The sequence below is a fragment of the Schistocerca piceifrons genome, chromosome 2 (genome assembly GCF_021461385.2).
Source record: "Schistocerca piceifrons isolate TAMUIC-IGC-003096 chromosome 2, iqSchPice1.1, whole genome shotgun sequence".
NCBI classification, from domain to species: domain Eukaryota; kingdom Metazoa; phylum Arthropoda; class Insecta; order Orthoptera; family Acrididae; genus Schistocerca; species Schistocerca piceifrons.
In genome coordinates this window covers 699949856-699974606 of record NC_060139.1, presented here as the reverse complement: position 1 = coordinate 699974606, position 24751 = coordinate 699949856, and positions in this window count along the sequence as shown.

Sequence of the window (24751 nt, the reverse complement as noted above, 5' to 3'; positions counted from 1 at the left end):
CCAGTGATTCCTAAACACATGCACTTAGATGTTCTATAGAAATTCCATGACACAACTGAGGCCAGACATTTAGAATTTATTAAGACATACGATAGAATCCGCAAGAGATTTTTCTGGCCAGGTTTATTTAGGAGTGTCCGTCACTATGTGTCGCACTGTCAAGAGTGCCAGAGGAGAAAGGCAGTTCCATAGAAACCACCAGGCCAACTCTTACCAATTCCAGCAGCCGAAACGCCTTTCCAGCGTGATGGGATTGACCTCCCCGGATGATTTTGAACGTCTGCTAGTGACAACAGCTGGATTATTGTTTGCACTGATTATCTGACACGCTATGCCAAAAAAGCCGTGAATACAGCCGAAGCATCCAAGGTAGTCGAATTCATCGTGGAAGGCACTGTATTAAAACTCGGTGCCCCAAGATCGTTAATTACAGATCGAGGGAAAGCTTTTCAATCGAATTTTGTGTCAGAGATAAACCGTTGGTGCAACATTACTCATCACTTGACAACTGCCTACTATCCACAAACTAACGGGCTTACTGAATGCCTTAATAAAACCTTGGCCGACATGCTATCAATGTTTGTGTGTTGAGTAAAGCAACTGGGATGATGTGCTACCTTTCGTGACGTTTGCCTACAACACCGCCCAAACAAGACATCACAGGATTCACGTAATTTTTCCTGGTGCATGGCCGTGAGGCGACTACAACGATGGACACTGTGTTTCCGTTACATCCTGATGACGTGAACGACGACTACATCGGCCAGGTGTTAACCAGAGCTGAGGAAGTTCAGCAATTAACTCGACTCCGCACGCTGCAGGCTCAAGAAAACGGTCGCCAAAGGTATGACGCGAGCCACAGCCCTGTTGTCTACCAACCTGGTGACCCCGTCTGGATCTTCACTCCTGTTCGGAAGGTTTGTCTCTCTGAGAAGCTCCTCAGGCGCTACTTTGCACCTTATAAGGTTGTAAGATGTTATTTATGAAGTTGAAGATTTCGACCCCAACACAAGACGACGAAATATCAGAGATAAGGTCCACGTCAATCGAATGAAGCCCTATAAGGATCCAGCAACCCAGGGTAAATTCGAAGCTCCAGTGATAGGCAACAAGCGGAAAGATGATGAAGATCGTAGCGCCAAAGGAAATTCTAAGAAGATCACTGCCAGGGCAATGAAAACTACTGCATTAGAGACACATGTCGTGTGTGTGCAGGACATGTGTCCTGTAACTGAAAAAGTTTCATTATGACCTGTCGATTGGCAAAAGAATCCGGTATAGTCCTCTATCCTGATCTCTGGGTGGGGACTGCAAGGGGGAGGTGACCATGAGATAAGAATGAATAAGCAATGAAAGTATAATGTTCTATGAGTCAGGGAGTGGAAAGTCAGACGCTTGAACGTCGTATGGAAGGCAAATAATCTGAAAAAGGAAATGCAAAGGCTCAATCTAGATATGTGAAGTGAAATGGAAAGAAGACATGGATTTCTGGTCAGATGAGTATAGGGTAATATCAACAGTAGCAGAAAATGGTATAACAGGTGTAGGATTCGTTATGAATAGGAATGTATTGCAGAGAGTGTGTTACTGTGAACAATTCATTGACAGGGTTGTTCTTATCAGAACTGACAACAAACCAACACTGACAATGATAGTTGAGGTATACATGCCGACGTTGCAAGCTGAATCTGAAGAGATAAATAACATGAAGATATTGAAAGGGTAATACAGTATGTAAAAGGAGACGAAAATGTAATAGTCATGTGAGACTGGAATTTAGTTGTAGAAGAAGGAGTAGAAGAAAAGTTTACAGGAGAATATGCACTTGGGAGAAGGAAAGAGAGAGGAAAATTTCAGCTAGTAATAGCGAATACTTTGTTCAAGAATCACAAGAGGACGAAGTGTACTTGGGAAAGGCTGGGTGATAAGGGAACATTTTAGTTAGATTACATCATGGTTAGACAGATACTGGATTGTAAGGTGTACCCAGGAGGAGACATAGACTCAGATCACAATCTGGTAGTGATGAAGATAAGGCTGAAGTTTAAGAGATTAGTCAGGAAGAGTCAACACACAAAGAAGTAAAATACAGAATGTACTACATAATGAGCAGATACGCTTGAATTTCTCAAAGGCTATAGATACAGCAATAAGGAATTGTTTCTGCAGGTAGTACAGTTGAAGGGGAATGGACATCTCTAAAAAGGACAGTGACAGAAATTGGAAAGAAAAACATAGGTGCAAAGAGGGTAACTGCGAAGACACCATTGGTAACATAAGAAATACTTCAGTTGATTGATGAAAAAAGGAAGTATAAAAACGTTCAAGGACATTCAGGAATATAGAAACACAAGTCATTGAGGAATGAAATAAATAGGAAGTGCAGGGAAGCTAAGACGAAACGGCTGCATGAAAGAAATGATTATTGGAAAACTGAATCAGCATATATGAAACTCAAAACAACCTTCGGTGAAATTAAAAGCAAGGGCAATAACTTTAAGACAGGAATGGGAATTCCACTGTTAAATGCAGAGGAGAAAGCGGATAGATGGAAAGAGTACACGGAATGCCTGTATGAGGAGGAAGATTTGTCTGATGTCATAGAAGAAGAAACAGGAGTCGATTTAGAGGAGAAGAGGGATCCAGTAATACAATCAGAATTTAAAAGATCGTAGAAGGATTTAAGATCAAATAAGACAGAAGAGATAGATAACATTCCAGCAGAATTTCTGAAATAACTGTGGGAAGTGGCAACAAAACGACTATTCACGTTGGTGTGTAGGATGTATGAGTCTGACGACATACCATCTGTTGTTGTTGTTGTTGTGGTCTTCAGTCCTGAGACTGGTTTGATGCAGCTCTCCATGCTGTAAAGCTGCATGCCCTCGGGAAAAATTACGGCTGTAGTTTCCCCTTGCTTTCAACCGTTCGCAGTACCAGCACAGCAAGGCCGTTTTGGTTAGTGTTACAAGGCCAGATCAGTCAATCATCCAGACTGTTGCCCCTGCAACTACTGAAAAGGCTGCTGCTCCTCTTCAGGAACCATGCGTTTGTCTGACATCTCAACAGATACCCCTCCGTTGTGGTTGCACCTACGGTACAGCTATCTGTATCTGACTTTCAGAAAAATATCATCCACATAATTCCGAAAACTGTAATAGCAGACAAGCGTGAGATGAATCCCACAATCAGCTTAACAGCTCATGCATCCAAGTTGCTAAGAAGAATAATGTGCAGAAGAATGGAAAAGAAAATGGAGGATGTGTCATATGACGATCAATTTGGGCTCTGGAAAGGTATAGGCACCAGAGAAGCTATTCTGACGTTGCATTTGATAATGGAAGCAAGACTAAAGAAAAATCAAGACACACTCATAGGATTTGTCAGCCTGGAAAAAGCATTCGACGATGTAAAATGATGCAAGATGTTCGAAGTTCTGATAAAAACAGGGGTAAGCTGTAGGGAGAGACAGGTAATATACAACACACACAAGAGTCAAGAGAGAATAATAAGAGTGGACAACCAAGAAAACGGTGCTTGGATTAAAAAGGGCGTACTGCAGGGATGGAGTCTTTCACCCCTACTGTTCAATCTGTATATCGAAGAAGAAATGATGGAAATAAAATAAAGGTTCAGGAGTGGGATTAAAATTCAAGGTGAAAGGTTATCAATTATACAATTCGCTGATGATATTGCTATGCCGAATGAAATTGAAGAAAAATTACAGTATCTGTTGAATGGAATGAACAATTTAAGAGTATATGGACTGAGAGTAAATCGAACAAAAACGAAAGTAGGGAGAAGTAGCAGAAATGAGAGCAGCGAGAAACTTAACATTAGAATTGATGGTCACAAAGTAGATGAAGTTCAGGAATTCTACTACCTAGGCAGCAAAATAACCACTGATGGACAGAGCAAGGAGGAATCAAAACCAGAATAGCACTTGCAAAAAGTGCATTCGGGCCAAGAGAAGTCTACTGGTATCAGATATATGCCTTAATATGAGGAAGAAATACCTGAGAATGTACGTTTGGAGCACAGCATTGTACAGTAGTGAAACATGGGCTGTGGGAAAAGCGGAACACAAGAGAAATGAAGCATTTGAGATGAGATGCTACAGACGAATGTCGAAATTATTTGAACTGATAAGGTAAGGAATGAGGATGTTCTACACAGAATCAGAGAGGAAAGGAATATGTGGAAAGCACTGGCAAGAAGAAGGGACAGGATGATAGGGCGTCTGTTAAGACATGAGAGAATGACTTCCACAGTAATAGAGGGGCCTGTAGATGCCAAAATCAGTAGAGGAAGATAGAGATTGGAGTACAGCCAGCAAATAATTGAGGATGTAGGTTGCAAGTGCTGCTCTGAGATGAAGAGGGTGGCACAGGAGCGGAATTCGGGGTGGACTTTATCAAACTAGTCAGAAGACTGATGACTCAGAAAAAAAGGTAGATAGACATAAGTCCACAGAACACCATGTAAGGAAACCAGTTTCAGTTTTATATGTAACAAAAACAAATTTGGCATTGTTTAATCCATACAATATGATGGGTGTGAGAAGAAGCCAATCAGAATACGAGTAACATCTTTATAAGGCAATTCAAAGAGTTCAATACACACGAGAAGTCGTAATCAGAAGCACACTTCGATGAAACCGATTTCTATCAACTACAAAAGAAAACAAACATATAAGACTAAAAGTCAGCCAATAAGAAAGCGAGGTGATGGACTGATAAAACTGCAGCGCTCCAAGTGGCTTGTTACCGGACGTCACTGTATGAGTTTCCTCCTCGTGGTCATCACATCCACTCTCAATGGTCAGCGAGGTTGTTGTTCCCACACACTGGATAGATATGTACACTGTAGAACAGTTCATTGTGGGGGAGATCCTGCATGGTATACAGTCTCTGTAGAGACACTCTAAAGAACAGAGGCTACTGGATAATAGGAATAAAACAAAGTATAGGGCTATAGGTAGAGAGATGCTGAATAAAACGTATCTGACTGTCAGGAGAGTAATGTGTGAAGCCTTCAATGATTACCATAGCGGAATATTGTCGAAAGATCTTTGAAAGAAATTCTGGTTATATACAGTTCGTGTTCAGTCACTCAGGGACAAGACAGGAAACGAAACTTAATGCAGCAAAATAAAAGCAGAAATGCTTAACTCCATTTTCAAATGTACCTACACAATGGAAAAGCCAGGAGTACTGTCCCAACTTAATTCTCGTACCACTGAAAAAAATGAATGAAATAGATATTACTGTGAATGGCGTTGAGAAACAGCTGGAGTCATTAAAATTTAACAAAATCCCAGGGACCAACGGACTCTCTGTGATATTCTACAGCCAATTTACTGCTGAAATAGCCCTGCTGTTAACTATAATCTACCGTAAAGCCCTCGAACCGAAAACCATGCCCAGTAGCTGGAAGAAAGCACAAGGTCACATCTGTCTACAAAAAGGGCAGCAGAAGTGATCCACAAAACTACCGTCCAATTTCTTTGACATACATTTGTTGTAGAATCTTAGAACATATTCTGAACTCAAACATAATGAGTTACCCCTTATATTCCTACCAACATAGATTCCTAAAACGCAGGTCATGACAAACTCAAATCGAACTTTTCTCACGTGAAATACTGGAAACCTTAAACCAAGGCTGTCAGGTAGATGCAGTATTTCTCGATTTCCGAAAAACATTTGACTCAATATGACTGCTACGTTTGTTATCAACAGTACAATCGTATAGAATATCAGACGAAATTTGTGACTGGATCAAAATTTCTTGGTAGAGAGGATGCAGCATGTTATCTGGGATGGAGAGTTATTGACTTCAGGAGTACCACAGGGAAGTGTGTAGGGTCACTTGCAGTTCAGATTGTATAGTAACGATCTTGCAGACAATATTAGCAGTAACGTCAGACTTTTTGGAGGTGGTTGAGTTACAGTACAGACTGAAGAAAGCTGTATAAATATTCAATCAGACCTTATTAAAGTTTCAAAATCGTCTAAAGACTGGACATTTGCTTTAAATGTTCAGAAGTGTAAAATTGTGCACTTCACAAAATGAAAAAAACAAAGTATCATATGAATATCATATTAGGGAGTACAGTTGGAACCTGTAAACTCATACAAATACGTGGGTGTAGCAGTTAGTGGGGACATGAAATGGATTGATCATATAGACTCAGTCATGGTTAAAGCATAGAGAATGGCAGTATGAATGGGCACAGGTTTGTTTGAACCCTGAGAGGGTCTCTCAGAGATGCTGAGAGAACTAAACTGGCAGACTCTTGACGATAGACAGAAACTATTCTAGGAAAGTCTACTAACAAAGTAGAATATTTTTCAAATGTGTGGGCCTGATACCAAATAGTACTATTTGTTATAGGATGACCGGAGTGGGTGATGTGGTCGGGGTTGCAGGGCATGGCTGGGTAGAAGAAGGTGACTGTTTTTAGCAATCTTCCTCTTTATTGTTGGTTCTCCCAATACATTTTCTGGTAGCTCAGCCCCATTGTGCATGTCATGGTGGATATGTGCTGATGCACGTAGCCCAGGGAACACGATGCCGTGCTCGGTCAGCGGCTGCGCAGGCAATAGTAGGTTAGCGGCACGAGGCCCGGCTCAGCGCGCCTCCTGGAGATGCGGCGGGTCATGACGACGCCGGGAGTCGTTGGTACAGCAGCGGGCAACGCCCTCCACCGGCCAGCCCTCGGGGACAGCATCACTGATGACAATGACGTGACAGCGACCGAACGCCCAATCGATCGAACCGAATGCTGACGCCCACCTCTGATACCCTTAAATAGTGCAGACCGCTGCTGAATCCGCTGGTTACGCGGCGGCGTGTTTATTAGGTTCTCGATGAGTTGGATAACGCAACCGCGCCACACGCGGCCCGCGCCTGCATAATTCTGCTAATGCAGCGATCTGGCTGTTGATGGCTTCCGCGCACGTACATACATACCGACGCTCGTTGCAAAACTGTGTCACCTGCATAACGTGCCGGTCAGCCTTCGTCCACCGTCTGCTGTGACGCTGGCACATCGTGCACTGAAACTCACTAAATCACAATTTCGCACCATATTTCCTAGCAATAACCTCTTGTCCTCTACATATTAGTGGATATTTAATGTATACAGAGGAGGGCAGTAAGAATTGTCACTCGTTTGTTTGAACTATGGGAAAGTCTCACAGAGATACTGAAAGAACTGCAGTGGCAGACTATTGACGATAAATGGAAACTATTTCAAGAAAGTCCATTTAACAATGTTTCAAAAACTGGCTTTAAATGGTGACATTACAAACATGCTACAACCCCATAAATAACACTCCCATAGCGATGATGTGGACCAGACTCACAGAGACACTTAAACGATCATTTTTCCTGTGCTCCTTATCTGAATCGAAAAGGAAAAAAATATAATAACAGATGCGGGGCGATGTTCCTTCTGCCATGCACTTCATAGTGATTAGCACAGGTGACAGGGAACATAAGGGCCTTATGTAGAGATTTTGATTTTGAAGATAAGGTAATTATTGTAGGAGGAGCAGGAAACAGCCTGGTTAACAACTTAAAATGTAGCAGTAAAGGTGGCCTGGTGATAATAGGAGCAGCAATAGAATACACTTGTGTAGAGTTTGTTGGAGTTTTGCAGTGACATGACAAGCTCAGGGATAATATGGCTGTTAGCCATGTATGACCTGCACCTAAATAGAAGAAGGAATGAAAGATTAGCTGAACACCTTGCAGAAAGCGTAAGGAGGGCCACAAGCACACAAGAATTAAGCCATGTGATTACTGGAACCAAAGGTGCACATTTTTTAGGCTGTAATCAGGTTACAGACAGAGAGAATTGAAAGAAATTGTGTCAGTACAAGAGAGTAATATATGTAACACTTTCCAGAAAAATAAAATTAATTTCTTTCATCAAAACATCAGATGCTTGAAAAAGAAGATAGATATGTTTATTGTATGCCTATAAGATGTGAAAATTTTGAAGGGACAGATGTTCTGTGCCTATCTGAACACAATGCAACCACAAGGGTGGGGAAGTTAAAAATCATGGATTATAGAACTTGTATATAGTTAACATGGAAAGAGGAGGAGTTGCAACATATGTAAAAGTTGGACACAATGTAAGAAATACTGAAATAAATAGTTTCTGTGTTGTGCAAAACCTAGTAGAACGTGTTTGTGAGTTGTTATTGCAGAATACTTCTATCATAATTGTGACAGTCTATGGATCTCCTCTAGGAACCTTTCAGCTACTCATGAGAAATCTAGATCCATTATTGAGTTGCCTGTCAGACAGGAAGGAACAGTTAGTAGTTTGTGGAGATTCCAGTGTAGATTTCATGAAAGATACAGACAGGAGAAATGAACTAGTATTATTGTTTGTGTTTTTCAATCTAGTTTCAGTAGTCAACATTCCAACTCATGTGCAGCAAAATAGTAGGACACTGATAGATACATTTTTATAGCAGCGCTCAAGCTCGAGCAAATAATTTGTACTCAACTGCTAATGGCCTATATAAGCATGCTGCAGAATTAATGGAAATAAACAGTGTGGCAGGTTAATACAAAACACTGAGGCTTATTAATGAGAAGAGGATAAATTGTTCTCAGAGTAAGATAAAAGAGGTGATATGGGATGAGGTATATGCAGAAAGGGATGCTAATGTCAAATTCAGTTTATTCCATAGCAAATTTGTATCAATATTTGAAAGCTGCTTTCCTAAAAAAAAAATCATAAAATCCGTTGAAAACTAGTAAGCCAATGATAACTAATGGAGTTAAAACCTCATGTAAGGGAAAGTGGGAAATTTATATAAAGACCAGGGTACATAAAGATATAACATTACTTGTATACTACATAAACACTGCAGTATTTTAAGGAAAGTCATTAAAATGTCCAGACATATGCATGACCTGACAGAATTAAATAAGACAGATAATAACGTCAAAAGTATGTGGGACATTGTCAAATGGGAGACAGACAGCCAGTCAGTTTACAAGATCCCATAACAGTTAAACAAAATGACAATGTTGTGACTGATAAGTCGCAAGCTGCAAGTACTTCTAACAATCATATTCTAAATATAATAGCAAATATATGATAAAATGGTTCAGATGAAGAAGCAAGAGAATATATTAAAATGCTTTTCCACAATATTTAAGCAACTACAACTATCACCAACTACCTTCACTGAAATTAAAACAATTATAAAAGCTCTATAAAACAAAAGCTCTTGTGGGGTTGATGGTAATTCAAACAGATTTCTGGAAAGTTATTCCAACATATTAAGTAATGTCCTTAGCAATACTGGCACAGGGAATTTTTCCAGACAGGTTTAAGTATGCAGTCATTAAGCCACATCACAAAAAATGTGATAAGACAGATGTAAACAATTATTGTCCACTATCCTCACTGACATTTTTTTGCAGAATATTCGAAAAAGTAATGTACTCAAGAGTAGTCACACACTTATGTGAAACAATTTACTTAGCAAATCACAGTTTGGATCTGAAAAGCGTTGCTCGACTGAGAATGCTATTTATACTTTCACTCATTAAATCGTACACCCTTAAATAATAATATATCGTCTGTTGGTATTTGTTGTGGTCTCTCCAAAGACTTCGTTGTGTAAATCATGATACTCTCTTCAAAAAACTCAAGTATTATGGAGCTGATGGCTTTACACGCAATTGGTTTGGATAACACTTGACAAACAGAATACAAAATGTTGTGCTGAATAATTTAGACAATGTTGGAAAGGTAGAAAATTTTAGCGACTTGTGTATAATCACAAAGGCAGTACCACAGGGTTCAATTATGGATCCGCTGTTATTCCTTATGTATGTGATTGACCTTCCACTTAACATTCAACAAGCAAAATTAGTACTTTTTGCAGACGACAATAGTGTTATCATAAATTCCATGAGGGGGAAAGCAACATAAGAGTTAATAAATGATATTTTCCAACGAATTATTAAGTGGTTCTCAAAAAATAGTCTACACAAATTTTGAAAAAAGATATGCTACATTCAGTCATACCAACAATTAAGTGGTTCTCAAAAAATAGTCTACACAAATTTTAAAAGAAAGATATGCTACGTTCAGTCATACCAACAATTGATGTAGCACATGAGCAGGAGCCAGTATGTAGGGTAGAATGCTTCAAATTTTTCGATGTACGCATTGATAAAAACTTGAATTGGAAGAAGCATATTACTGAGTTTCTCAAACAATAAAATTGAGCTACTTTTGCTCCTTGCATAATTACTAATCTTGACAACAAATGTATCAGTCCCTTTTGACATATTTTGCATATTTCCACTCAACAATGTCGTATGGAATAACTTTCTGTAGTAACTCTTCACTTAGGAACAAAGTACTGATTACACAAAAACGAGCAGTAAGAATAATATGTGATCTTCATCCATAAATGTTATGCAGGCATCTCTTAAAGGAGCTGGGCACTTTAACTGTGCTGTCACAATGCACAATTTTTCTAACGAAATGTCTCATAAATAATCCACCACAAACTATGAAGAACAATGACGTACATATCTATAACACTAGAGGGAAAAATAACCTTTATTACCCATCCTCACGTGGAACAATGCAGCTAACATTGACAGTAATGTGGACACCAAAACCATCCACAAGAGACAGAGCACCATGTCGTATGGGATGTTTGGTTAACATGATTGCGACTGCAATGGTCCCCAGAGGCAACTGTCATCTGTATCTGGTTTGCAAATCACAGTTTGTTTGTGAAAATCGATAGGCATAAAATTCCTGTGTTAGCTCTATTAAAACTCATATTTCGTCCCTTGTCTGTGTGCTAGTCGTTTTGTACTGTCTGTGGTAAGCATAAATAAAAACTTCAGTCTCCATGAACATATTACAAGGCAAGAAGGGAAGTTCTATATCCGGTTAGTAATGATATCAGTTTATGAAAGTTCTAAAATAAATAGTGTAGTACATACAATAGCCCTGCACATGAGATAAAGACTATTTATTATTGCCACCTTCCAGTAAAACTATAAGGTCATTCGTATTTGATCTCTGTTACTGTTCAGTAGTAGAATTTTTAGAGTATGTGAAACACAAGACTTGAAACAAAACGTGAAAAATATCTTATTGCATGATTGCAAGCTCTCATGTAGATGAAGGCAATAACTCTGTTACACTTTCTATACTTCATGTAAGTGTGTGCGTGTGTGTGTGTTTGAGTGCGTGTGTGTGTGTGTGTGTGTGTGTGTGTGTGTGTGTGTTTGTGTGTGTGTGTGTTAGTGTATGCACAATTATAAAAGACGTTTACAAAAGAGCTGCATATCCCAAAATTTATGACTTTTTCTTGAATGAAGAAATGAACACAGTGAAGTACAAAGCAATCTAGCAGTTTGTTGGTCTGTGTTTCTTTGCATCAAACAGTATAGAATATAGTTCCATTACATTAATAAGAAACTCCCAGACCCTTTTAGAATATGCATAGACGACTAAAACAACGTAGATAATGTGGTATTCTTTATCACAGTCTCCACATCTTTAGCAAACTTCAAATTCATGTCCAGTACTTTAATATCCCACTTCTTTCTGCACTAATTCTTCATTATAATTCTCTTACACTTCAGTCAACTCTTCGTCACTACTAAATTGCGATCTGAGTCTATATCTGCTCCTGCATATGCCTTAAACCCAGTATCAGGTTTCAGAATCGCTGTCTGACAATGATATAATCCAACTGATATCTTCCCATATCTCCAGGCCTTTTCCAAGTATATCTCCTCCTCTTGTGATTTTTGAAGGTTTTTTTTGTATTTACTAACTGAAATTTATTGCAGAACTCACCCACTCTTTCTCCTTCTTGAGTTCTACTACCAAGCCCTTCTTCAACTGTAACTCTTTCGTCTACTCCACCCCCTACAGCCACATTCCAGTACCCCATGATCATTAGATTTTCATCTTCCTTTATATAGTAAACTACCCATACAGTATCCTCATACACTTTCTCTACCTCTTCATCTGGTATTCGTTTGCTGTCAGATCTGATAAGAACAATCCCATCATTGAACTGTTAGCAGTAAGTCTCTATCCTACCTGCCCATTTGTAACAAATCCTACTTCAATTATACTGTTTCCTATCAACTTTATATTCGTCTGACTAGAAATGTTAATGCGCTTTTCGTCCCTCTTAACTCAGCCTTATTATATCTAGACTTAGCCTCTGCATTCCGCTTTTCAGATTTTCTAGCCTCCCTAGCGTGTTCAAATTTGTGAAGAATGTTATTCTTGCTTTGGTTAATCCATCTTTTTCTCATGGTCACATCCAGAGATCTGAATATGGGACTAATCTGGAATTATTTGTCAACGGAGAGATCATTATACTCCCTTTCATTACAGGACACATGTCCTGTGGGTACACATTATGTGTTCTTTAATGTTGTTGTTTCAATGCCTTCTGCATCCTCAAGCCATTTTCCATTGCTGATTCTTCCATATTTTAGAGCAGTTTCCCACACCAAAGGCAAGAGAATCCCTAGAATCCCTGTCTGATCCACTACCCTCTTTGACAATGGCGTTGATAGAATGAAGGACACTTCTTATGCCGGAAGTCTTTGGCACCACTGCTGATGTTTCTTATTAAAAATTTAAGAAGTGGCTAGATTCGAACTGTGACCCATGATGTTTTGCATTTATTATTCAAACACAGTACCTATATCATCTCTTTATCTTGCATTATTTGAAACACATTACTAGTAAGAGGAGAAATCCAAATTATCTTAATGGCAGGAGCTGAAGCAAAAGTCAGCTTAATCAGTAATCACTGGTTCATTGCTAACGAGGTTATGCATGAGCCTGAGAATAAACATCACTAATTCTATCCTTGTATGGTCTTTGCAATTCAGTCACTTTTTAGAATAAAGGAAGCTTCTATTAGTGACCATGCAATATGCAATTAACACTCCAGCAATGGTGCAATGGCGGTCATTCATTAGTGTCATCATATAGCTTAACTCGTTGCTCATCATTATAAAATTTCGTAAGAACTATTTAAAAATTGATGAAAAAATGAAATAATCGGATGGCATTGTTGGCCAGGAGACGCCATTTGGGGTTGTTCGGCTGCCGCATTGCAAGTCCCTTTTAGTTGACGCCACTTCGTCGACTTGCAAGTCAACTACTTAAAATTTGATGTTAGGGCAAGGAATCAAGATAATATTAAATAAAACCACAAGCATGTGTTATCACTCTAAGAAGCACAGAGATAAGAATCTGACCACCTCATTATACCTGTTTGGCCAGAAAGTGTGCTAAAAAGGGAGTAATGCAAGAAACTGAATTTGATTTCTCAATTGTTTTTTCAAATAAAATCCAAACGATCATCCAGAGTTTATACATTTTACAAATATTTATAGAGTGTCTATAAGACTGTGTACACTGTTGACATATTGCCAGAAAAAAAATTAGTACAATTTTTTAGAGTTTCCAAGTCATTCAAGATTTATTATTGCAACAGTGCATATAGAGTAATGAAATGATTACATTTACAGATCAATACCACAACCAGTTCCACCGAGCGAGGTGGTGCAGTGGTTAGCACACTGGACTCGCATTCGGGAGGACAATGGTTCAATCCCGCGTCCGGACATCCTGATTTACATTTTCCGTGATTTCCCTAAATCGCTCGAGGCAAATGCTGGGATGGTTCCTTTGAAAGGGCATGGCCGACATCCTTCCTCATCCTTCCCTAATCCCATGTGACCGATGACTTTGCTGTCTGGTCTCCTCCCCCAAACAACCCAACCCAACCCCACAACCAGTTCTCAGGTACCAGGCATCAACCAATGCTGAAACACACATATTAGTATGTAGTGCAGCCTCCACAGGCAACAATGTAGTCACTGACTGTTGCATCCAGTCAGATGTACAGATGGGGAATACTTTCCAGGAATAGAGACTATGTCATGCCTGTTCCAACTGTTCACATGGTTGTGTAAGTGTTTTTGGTTGACAAATTGCATGAGTCACTTCTTGTCCCATCATATCCACATGTGCTTGACTGGAGGCAAGTCTGGATATCTTGTTGACCAGGGAAGTTGCTTCGCCTCTTACAGAGAATGTTGAGCTCCACAGGCAATGTGTGGGCGAACATTTTACTGTTGGACCAACACATCACCTTTCTGTTGCAAGAACTAAAAAGAGAAGGTCTAACAGCATTCTGCACATACCTCTCCAGGAATACCAAAGGTGAACGATAGTTGCAGCTTATCGCACCCCAGACCATGAGCCATGGGGTGGGACCAATATTTATTGGACGAATGCAAACTATGGCACAGCCCTCACCAGGTCTACGTCACACACGTAAAACACCGTCACTTGCATGCAGGCACAAACTGCTTTTATTGCTGAAGACCATGGCACACCATTTCATCTTCCAAGTGGTCCTCTGACGGCACCGTTCGAGCCCTTAGTCCCAAGGTAGTAATCTGTTCCCCCCAATTCGTGTTGACATGTGTGCTTTGGTAGCTGTGCAATCTGCCACTGCTGCCCATACAATATGACGATCCTGGCGGACGTCTGTGCTAGGTGGTTGCGTGGTTGTCCAGAAACTCGTCTATGAGTGTGACGATGTTCACGTGATTACTGATAGTAGCATCATTTCACAACCACTCGGGTGGCCACAATTTGACACGTTAAAAACTCTCTCTGTTGACTGTAGGAGGCAGGAGCGCTTCTTTGTGGCATGGTTGCCTGCTTGCTTCCACACATTTGCATTGCACTGAGTCTTCTGGCTGTAAGCGTTCCCTATTAAAGGGTACACAGATGACGGTCTGGTAGCTGTACCACTACGCTATCTATTGGTACACGACGTTGAAATCGTTGTCAATACACCCACTACCTCTAAGGTGTCATATGCCACCTTTGGATCAAAATCGATGTTGTCTTTCCAGGTGTAATAATTTGTTGTTCTGGCAGTATATATGAGGATGCTTTGGTACGTCTTTTTTCATGAGGGAAAGAAGGAAACATTTTTGTTGCGCCTTCATAGTTGGTAAACTTGATTATTCCATTGGTCATATAAAGAACTTTAACAATGTACAATGTAAAGTTAATTGTTGACAGCCATATGAATTGGTCAGTGCATTGACCACAATTGAAAACGGAGGAAACCAAGTTCTGTGCTGTTATTAAACATTTTAATTTGAAGGGTTGGGCTGTGACACAAATCAAAACAGAACTGGATTAATGAATTTAAACGTGATTGGACAAGCACTATAGACAGAGCGCGCTCTGACAATCCAATTGAGGTCACCTCACAGGAAACTATTGACAAAATACGTGATATGGTTATGCGAGACTAGTGAGATTGTAAGGTTCTCAGCTGAGCGAGTGCATAGTATCCTGTATCGAGACCTGGCTATGAAGGAGCTGTCTGCAAGGTGATGCCACGATTGCTCACAGTCGCCCAAAAGCGCATCCAGCACAACATTTCAATGCAATATTGTGTAGATTCTTTAAATGGCCTACACATATAAATAAATATTCGCGCCATCTCCATACGAACCAAGAGATCATGGAGATGCATGATTATATCTACGCTGACAAAAACGTGAAGCACGAAAATAGCAATCATTTTATCTACTTCATTTGTCTTTTTTCATCAACATAGGTGTCTGTCGGTCTTCTGAGCTGCTGAGAGAAAGATGCATGGAATTGAGGTGTCTCATTATTTTGTTAAGTAAATGTTCTAATATGCGGAAGTAATTCTACTATTGAGCTGTATCCTAATTTACTTCTCCCGATGCGACGAGGACTTCCATTTTAAAATTCGCCTCTTCAGAGAGGAAGTCAACAGTAGGAGAGAAAAGCCGTTGCAGCAAAGATGCCATTGTCGTGCATCATTGGGGACAAGAGGTAAATTACCAACCAGCACACTTAACTAAAGGACGTTAATATTAATCCTAATTTTTGAGACTGCCAAAACCTTTATAACACACCCTCATCTATGCCTGTGCACGTTTCTGGGCAGACGATTTTTGGTGCGAATTAATATATATCTTTCTCCTCAACCAATATAATACCTGGCGATGTTTAATTGCAATCCACAAGATTTTTTTGCGCTGATTTGTTATTGTTGATGAAATCTGGCTCCATCATTACACATCAGAGTCTAAATGGCAGTCAAAATAATGGACAGACTGGTGAAAGTACATCAAACACAAACACCATTTTGTTAACTGGTAAACTGATGATCACCATTTTTTGGTATTGCCATTGATTTCTTGCAAACGGCAGGATCATAACTAAACCCTATTAAGCTTTATAGGTGGATCGTTTGAAACTTGTGTTGGCTGAGAGAAAACCAAGGCTGGCATGCAAAACAGTGCTCTTTCACCAGGATAATGCACCATCACGCACATCAGCGATAACAGTGGCGAAAGTGCACGAATTCGGCTTTGAAGAGGTTCCTCATCCATCCTATTCAGTAGTCTTAGCCCCAGTTGACTTCCTCCTGTTGCCTAATTTGAAACTTTGGCTTGCTGGGGAGAAATTTTCATCAAACGAGGAAATGATAGTTGCAGTCAACAAGTATTTTGCACAGTTTGATGGAACCTATTTTCCCCGTGGGATGAAAGACCTGGAAGATCACTGGATGAAGTGTATATCCCTCAAAGGAGACTGCATCTAAAAGTAAGATGAGTTGTTTACGAAACAAACATTTTTTCTTGCTTTTTTATCAGAACATCTAACCACCCTCATATATTGTTCTATTATACAGCCTCCTTGAATGGTGTTGGCACAGTTCTTCGTGCACTGCACTTCTTTTGCACCTATAATTAGGGCAATTTCCTAGTTTAAATCATTCAATATGTAATATGTTATATATTATAGCTGTACAGACATATAGAATAGATTTGCCTAGTTGACATATATATAAAAGAAGCTTACTTTTAAAACATAAAATTTTTCCGAGTCTGCAAACAACATTATTCGACGCACATAAAGAATTGTTCTACCTTTTCTTCACTAAGCAACTAGGTATTAATCTTGCTGTTCATTTGCAAAAGAATTTGAAACAATTTTGCTAACAAAGAATATGAAGTGGACCCTTAGGAAAATGCTGTGGAATAACCTTTTCGATGGATAACCACCTAAAAATGCAGATGTAGGATGTATCCTTAAAAAGATGAGCCAGAAGTTCTTTTCAAGTTCGAAATTAGAATCTCATCAATCTTTAAATTTTTCTTTAGAATATACTAGTGATGACCAGTTGTCTAACAGTCTCTGATAATGTGTAGTAGTATAGACATATACAAAACTTATTACTTCTTATTTCGTCAAAAGGTAAAATTGCGCAAAGGACAGATGAAGTGATCATATGTTGCTTCACAAGCCATTAAGTAGAAAAAGTCATCAAACTGTTACTATAGCACCAAATATTATTCAGCTCAACTGTAACACACACATTTTGATATTTACCATGCATAACTATAAAATATCTCGGCCTTAATTAAACGAACTGGGGTTTGTCGAAAATGCTGACTAGCTAGCCTGTGGCTATACTAGACAAAGACTAAGATCAGAATGATCAGATTCAATGAAACCTATAAACAGACTGACTGAAATGACATGAGCTTTGGCCTTATACTGCCTTGTTCCAGGATTTTACTGAACTTTGTTCATTTATAATAGTTTACAAGTTCCATAGACTATTTAGTTAATTATTTATTGACCATTGATTTGGCCATTATATTTTGTTTGCATATTATTTCTCATGAGTAGCATGTCTTAAAATATGCAACACAGATTTATGCTTATGCAGCTGGGAATCCCAGGTTGACCATGGGAGCTATCTTGTACATTAAAATTTTGTAATTGAAACTTTAGTAATTTTAACTAGGGATTCTTGTTCATCAATATGAGTGTCACTGGATTCACCAAAATCATACAGTCAAAAGTATCTTAACATTGTCCAGAAATTTACAGCAGTTTGGCTATAATTGGCTCTGAAAGTTTGGACTACATGAAATCTTAATTGACAATATCTTTAAAACTAATCAAGTTTGGGCTAATGTAAATATGTTACTGAAAAGGGAAAAAGTAACTCTTTAATTTGAAAGTGGTCTTCCCTTCTGGATTTATCTGTTAGCTCATAAGATGTTGAAATTTTTATAATCGGAATAACTTTTGATGGTCATTATTTCTGACAAAATTAAATAGATCATTGCAATCAGAACAACAGACTGATTGATCCAAATAATTAAGTTTTGTGGGGGATTTGTTTCTACAATCTTGATAATATGCATTACATTTGATTAACATAAGAAATTGGAGATCAGTGTTTTGAAATGAAAATTAGTGAGAATTTTCTGTAGACCTTAATAAATGAAATAGGAGTGCATACACAGCAAGATGGTGGGTGTCAACCTGCTTTGTCACTAGTGGCTACCAATTAGAAGGATAGGATCCAGAGATGATTTACATACCTGGACTGGCACAGGAAATCTCGAATCAACCATTTTGTCACTCATGCAGGCGTCAGGGATCAACATGGACCAGGTTTCATGGAATAATCGTACACTAGGTTCACAACGTCTTTGCACAGCTCTTAGTGGCTGAGCAGCAATGAAAGTTCTTATTGCTAAAAATACCATTATTTATACATGTTAGACATAGATCATATGAGAAATACCCTTAGAATAAGGAGATTTCTGCGTTATTATCAAGGGACATCGTTTTATAGCTTATTTTTCACAATGATTTTTGTTTGATGTCATAGGAGATCTTATTACTACTTTAATTATCCTGAACCTCAATATGTGTATAATCAATCTCACACATCACAGCAGGCACAGCAAGTGTCCTTGTCAAACCTATTATCTTGCTCACACTATTTGAATATTTTTTAATGTCATCATGGGCATGACACTCCATGCTGACATCAAGTTTGCGTTGCATCACTGGAATTGTTGTTGGGTACACGTGTGCCCAAGGTTAATAGCCAGTCAACTGCGATTCTAATATGCAGTAACTTCCAGGTTAACGAAAAGATGAATGCCTCATGATCAGAAAATACTTCAATCAGCTTACCATGACTGTAGTAGTTACATTTATTGAATGCCCATGTTATGGCCAGAGCTGCCAGGTCAGTAACCAAATATTCACACTCATATTCTCAAAGTGTTCGACTTGCAAAACTAATTATGTTAACTTCAACTCTGTTGTTCTACTGAGATATTTGAAATATACAGGGGCCATGTCCAGAAAAAGGTATGTCTGTTGCAATACAAGAGTTCAAATTATTGTTGGGATGACACAGGATTTCAGAATTTACTAAAGCATTTTTATAGATTTAAAATGTGACAGAAATCTCTCATCCAACTTCATCTTGCATTTTTCTTTAGCAAACTTAACAGCATTTGGCTGCGGAGCAATTTCTCAGGAAGAAACGACAAAAAAACGAAGAGACCAATAATTAGCTTCTGCATTGTTCTAGGAGCTGGAAAATTCCTAACTGCACTTATTTTACTAGGGTCAGGTGCTATTCCTGAAGGAGACACAATGTGTCCCAGAAATTTAATTTTTCCCTGACCAAAGTTCGATTATATCTACATACAGTGTCACTTTACCTAGCAGGTTGGGTCCTAGAACTTTATGTAGTGCAACAATAAACTCACCAGATCTTACAGTGAGACCAAAGAGTAATACACAATATTGGTAATTTCTATCAGTGTGGACAAAAGTCATTTACATCCTAGATTCATTAGGCAATAGGACTTGCCAGTAGGAAAATCTGAGACCAACGTTAGATACAAAATGTACGCTGTGAAATTGCTGGAAGAGATTCTCCAAATTTTCAGGTTGTGTACAAACTGGCACAATTATTTTGTTAATGGCACATGCATCAAAGACAAAACGAATATTGCCATTAGGCTTATATACTGCTACTAACAGACTACAGGACAGGGAGTTAAATGGTTCAACGTCATCGCAATGAAGCATTCTGTTTATTTCTTGAGCAACAGCCCCTCATTTCGCCCACAGGATGGAGTAACATTTTTGGCAAAATATGTCATGTGGCATCACATCCATATGGTGCACATAAGTATTTTTATACTTATCATCAAATACTACGAAAACTGCATACATAATGCTGAATTGTGTGTTGTGTTGAAGTATGCAGTAGTGCTTGGTTAGTGCTATTTGTGAAATGTATGTATTTTGTTAGCATCGTTGTGTGTATGTTATGAAACACGAAATAAAAGTACCAGATCCATGATATGGGATCCAAACACATAAAGAAAGAAAGCCAGACATGGAACTGGAAGTGAACTGACCAGTTATTATTGTCGCACATTGACAATGGTGAGTGACAAGGGCATGACGTTGAGCACTTGGATTGGAGGAAATCACCTTCATGGCACGAAGTGTCAGCTCTCAAGTAAATTTAATTAGACTATACCATCTTTATTTGGTTAGCTCCACCTGTTAAAGTTTTAAACTGCAGTGATAAATTGTAAAAATTAGTAGTCAATGTTGTCAGATAATTACATTGCTTTTCAAGTTCATATGAATTATTCACATGAAACATCGTTCAGTTGAATAATTACATTCCTTAAAGGACAATCTGTATCAACATCAATTTCACATACATAATTATCATTTAAAGTACAGGGTGACCATAAATAATTTTTAAAAATATGGAATTTAATTAGTTTATATCTACGCTTGATAGTTGCAACATGTCATAAGATAACTCATTCAACTTATTTTTCCTTCCACGTGACATAATTTTGACACAAAACTGAACTTGAAACCTGATAAAATGTGATCGCCACAAGAGAAAGCTCAGTGTGTGACCTGCTTCATGCATATGACGCTCAATATACAAGTGCAACAGAACTTTCGAACATGGTATAGAAGAGAACCATCGTTCCGACTGACTATTCAGGCTTGACATATATCATTTATGAAAACATTAGTGGTCTTCACGAAAAGATGCTGGGTCTATATCAGACAGCAATGTGGACAAAGTAGAGCAGGTGTTTGCAAGGAGTCCAACAAAATCGGTGCATAAGACAGCCAGAAAGTTGAAAATGAGACAATCAACAATGCGCAGTGTCTTGCGTAAGAGGTTATATCTATATCCTACAAGGTGCAGCACCGTCAGACATTATGGCCTACAGAAAAACCTCAGCACAAACAGTTTATAGTGGATGTGCTACCAAGATTGAAACAAACAATGACTTTTTAGAAAAGATTTGTTTCTATGGTGAGGAACTGTTTCACACATACAGCAAACTGTACTGTCATAGCGCTTTTACATGGGGTTCACAGCATCCTCATGTTACACATGAAAAGAAAAGAGACAGTTCAAAGATAAATTTTTAGTGCAGAGTGGTGTGCAGTTGCTTCATTAGTCCATTATTTTTCATCGAATATGCCATCAACAGTAGTGTTCACCTAAACGTGTTACAGAAGTTTGCTGCAGCGTAATTAAAACACCTGCAACCTGATGTCATTTTCCAGCAGGATGGGATACCACCCCACTGGTCCCCAAATGTCTGTCAGTTTCTAGGTAAAAAGTTTCCAGACAGGTGGGTTGAACAAGATAGTTCAAGTACACCACTAGACTTCTTCCTGTGGGATCTTGTAAAGGAACTGGCTTGAAAAACGCAGGTTAGAGACCTACAGAATTTGAAGGCTCGCATTCGCAATGCATTTGAACATGTCACTGAGTAGATCTTGAATTGTACGTGGAGAGAACTGGAATTCCGAGTAAACATTATTTGTGCCTCTAAGACTGATTGATGTTTATGAATGAGGAAACAGAACTTGCAACTTTTCTTATCATATGTTGAAAATCATTTGTTAATATCTATATTAAATCGTAAGTTGTAAAGATAATTTATGAACACCCTGCATTTTTATCACTTTCAGAGTGTTGTTGTAGATCGTATTTTGAAACATGTGAATTGTCAATTTCTGTACTAGCAAAATTGCTTTGTTCCATGTCACGATTTTCTTCTGCAGCCTTTCAGTAATTTTCCCTTTTTTTACCATAGTAGAAATGTACATAAAATTTTTTTAAAAGAATTCTGAATGTATTATGATTTGAAACATCATCTGCTTGGTAATATTGCTTTATATTCACACTTACCTGAATCAATGATTAAGTGCCATGCGTACAAGAATGTGATGTGAATTTGTCATTGTGTACTACATGTCACTATAAGAGCCATCATGAGGCAAAAAAAAATCAATTTGTAGCAAAAATTATATTTTTTTCAAATTGGAATTTTTTATTTGTAATGGCTGAAGATCTTATTAATGTTAAAGGCGGAATGCATGTGAAACATAAGTGAAAGAAAGTTCTTGTCCTTACCTTGAATAGTGACACTGTAGATTCCAAATAATGGTCCATTTTTTTCTCTTTTCCTTGTAAATAATTTTCTTTGATTTTGTTGATCTCCTACTTTATTTGGTTGTCTTTAGTATTATAAAAACAGACAACATAAAATATCTATAAGTCCTGTAATGAACCCGATGTTATTATACCTCTTTCTATTGGATTGGATCTTAAAGGTTGATTGTATTTGATAATTAGCAAGAAGAGAAAGTGGAATTATTTTGTCGATGGGAGGCAAGGAAGGAATCGGCATAATCAGTGCTCACTGGCTAATTGCTTATGGGGTGATGCATTACTGTGAGAATAAACATTAGTAATTCAATGCCTGCATGGGCTTTGCAATCCAGTGATCCTTTAGAAGGTATTGAACTTCCGGTGAGGAATTTAGAGTAGAGGCAGGTTCTATTAGGGACCATGCAATATACAATTAAGGCTCAGCAATGCTGCAATGGTGGCCAATCAATAGCATCATCATATTAGTAATGCCCGGCTTAACTCGATGCTCATCATTAAAAAAAAAGCTGTAAAACTATTTAAACATCGAAATTAGGCCAAGGAATTATGGTAATATGAAATAAAAGCATCATATCTTCCAAGCACATGTTATTAGTCTAAGAAGTAGAAATATAAGAACATGACCACCTTATTCCAGCAGCTCAGACAGAAGGTGCACTAAAACCAGAGTGATGCAGGAAGCTGAATCTCATTCCTCAATTGTCTTTCAAACAAAACCAAACGATCATTCACAGATTATGGTTTCACAAATATTTACAGTATTATCTTAGTGTATATAAGGCTGTGTAGGTTCTTTATATATATAGCAGTTGTTATGGATGTCCTGGGTGGTGGGGGAGGAAGTGTACGAGGCCATAACGTTTTAACTTTTCTGACTGCATTGGCTGCTAGCATGAAGGGTAGCCAGTAGGAGGTTTCCACAGGTAACTCGACTAACATTTTCTTGGACAAATTTTCATTTACCTTTGGAAGCCATGCTGCAACGTAGGTGTGTGCATTCTGTTTAGACTTTTGAGACACTCTCCACTCTTTGTTGCATTTGGTGTGAATGCAGAGAGGTAAAAAAAGAATGGAGGTGGTACTTCAGACTTAGGCTGCACGTTGTTCTGAAGCCAGAGTCGGTGGGGCCAGCGGACATTTTAAGTAGTCCAAAACATTACCAGACTACTTTTTACGATTGTTGTTGTTCATTATTTCTGTAATGTGTATGCAACAACAGTTTTAAATACTAAAAACTATAGAGATTATATGAATAACGTAGTATCAGGAAAGCAATTTCGAACGTTTTTCTGTTCTTGAATGCGTATTTGCTCTAGTAATACGACACATTTGGCCTCGTTAGAGTACTTGTTTTTTGCTGCTACGTTTTGGATAACCGGAAACAGAAGTTCACTTTATTTGTATCGATAGCAAATGAAACTGGAACAACGAAACCAGTGCTTGTTTGTTTACTGGTATCGATGCTACTTCTTGTGCGTTACATTTTCAGCTTTCAACTCGTATGGATAACATTTTTAGTGTTCGCATTTGCAAAAAACTTAACCACATGTTTTTTGCTACCCATAAACGTGTGCAATGAGGAAAGGAGGAGGGGATGCTATCGTATCTTATGCATCAACAAAGTGAATGATTACTGAAACGTCAAAGAAACAGAACTGCATGGAAGTATACCTCCATATAGAATAGAGTTATTGTTTTGTGGCATTGTCATTGTATTGGTCTCACTGTAGTTTACCCATCTTCTCATTTTGAAATCTTACCTATAATGCACCATTCAGTGTGTGGGCAATAATAAGAACTTACTTGATTAAAAAACCTTATAATGTTTTCAACATCTTCTACCATTGTGGAATGCTTTAAATGTGATGAAGGGAATGGTCTCAAACGCTTACGACCTCTTAAAATGGATATTTTACTATAACACGTATGTGAGTATCATTTTAGTAATGACAGCTCAATCTGTGTAAGATGTAGGCCTGCCTTCTCAGCAGTAGCCTATTTGCTTCTTTTCTCGGAGTATTTCTCGCCAACAACTCTGTCAGGGTTTCAAGAATAACCAAACATAGCACAATTGGAATGTATGTCTACTTTGATCATCTGATTGATTTTACTTTTGCATTTCATTTCGAGGTTTTCAAAGCTGTACCATGCTTTATGATGTACTAATGGTTACTTAGTTTCATGTATCATTTGCACTATAAATCGTAATTATATGGAATGAGTCATTATTTACTGACATCATTTTTTTGTAAATATGCCTCCGTGTTGATTGCTTATTAGTTTCTATATTTTTAATTGCAGAC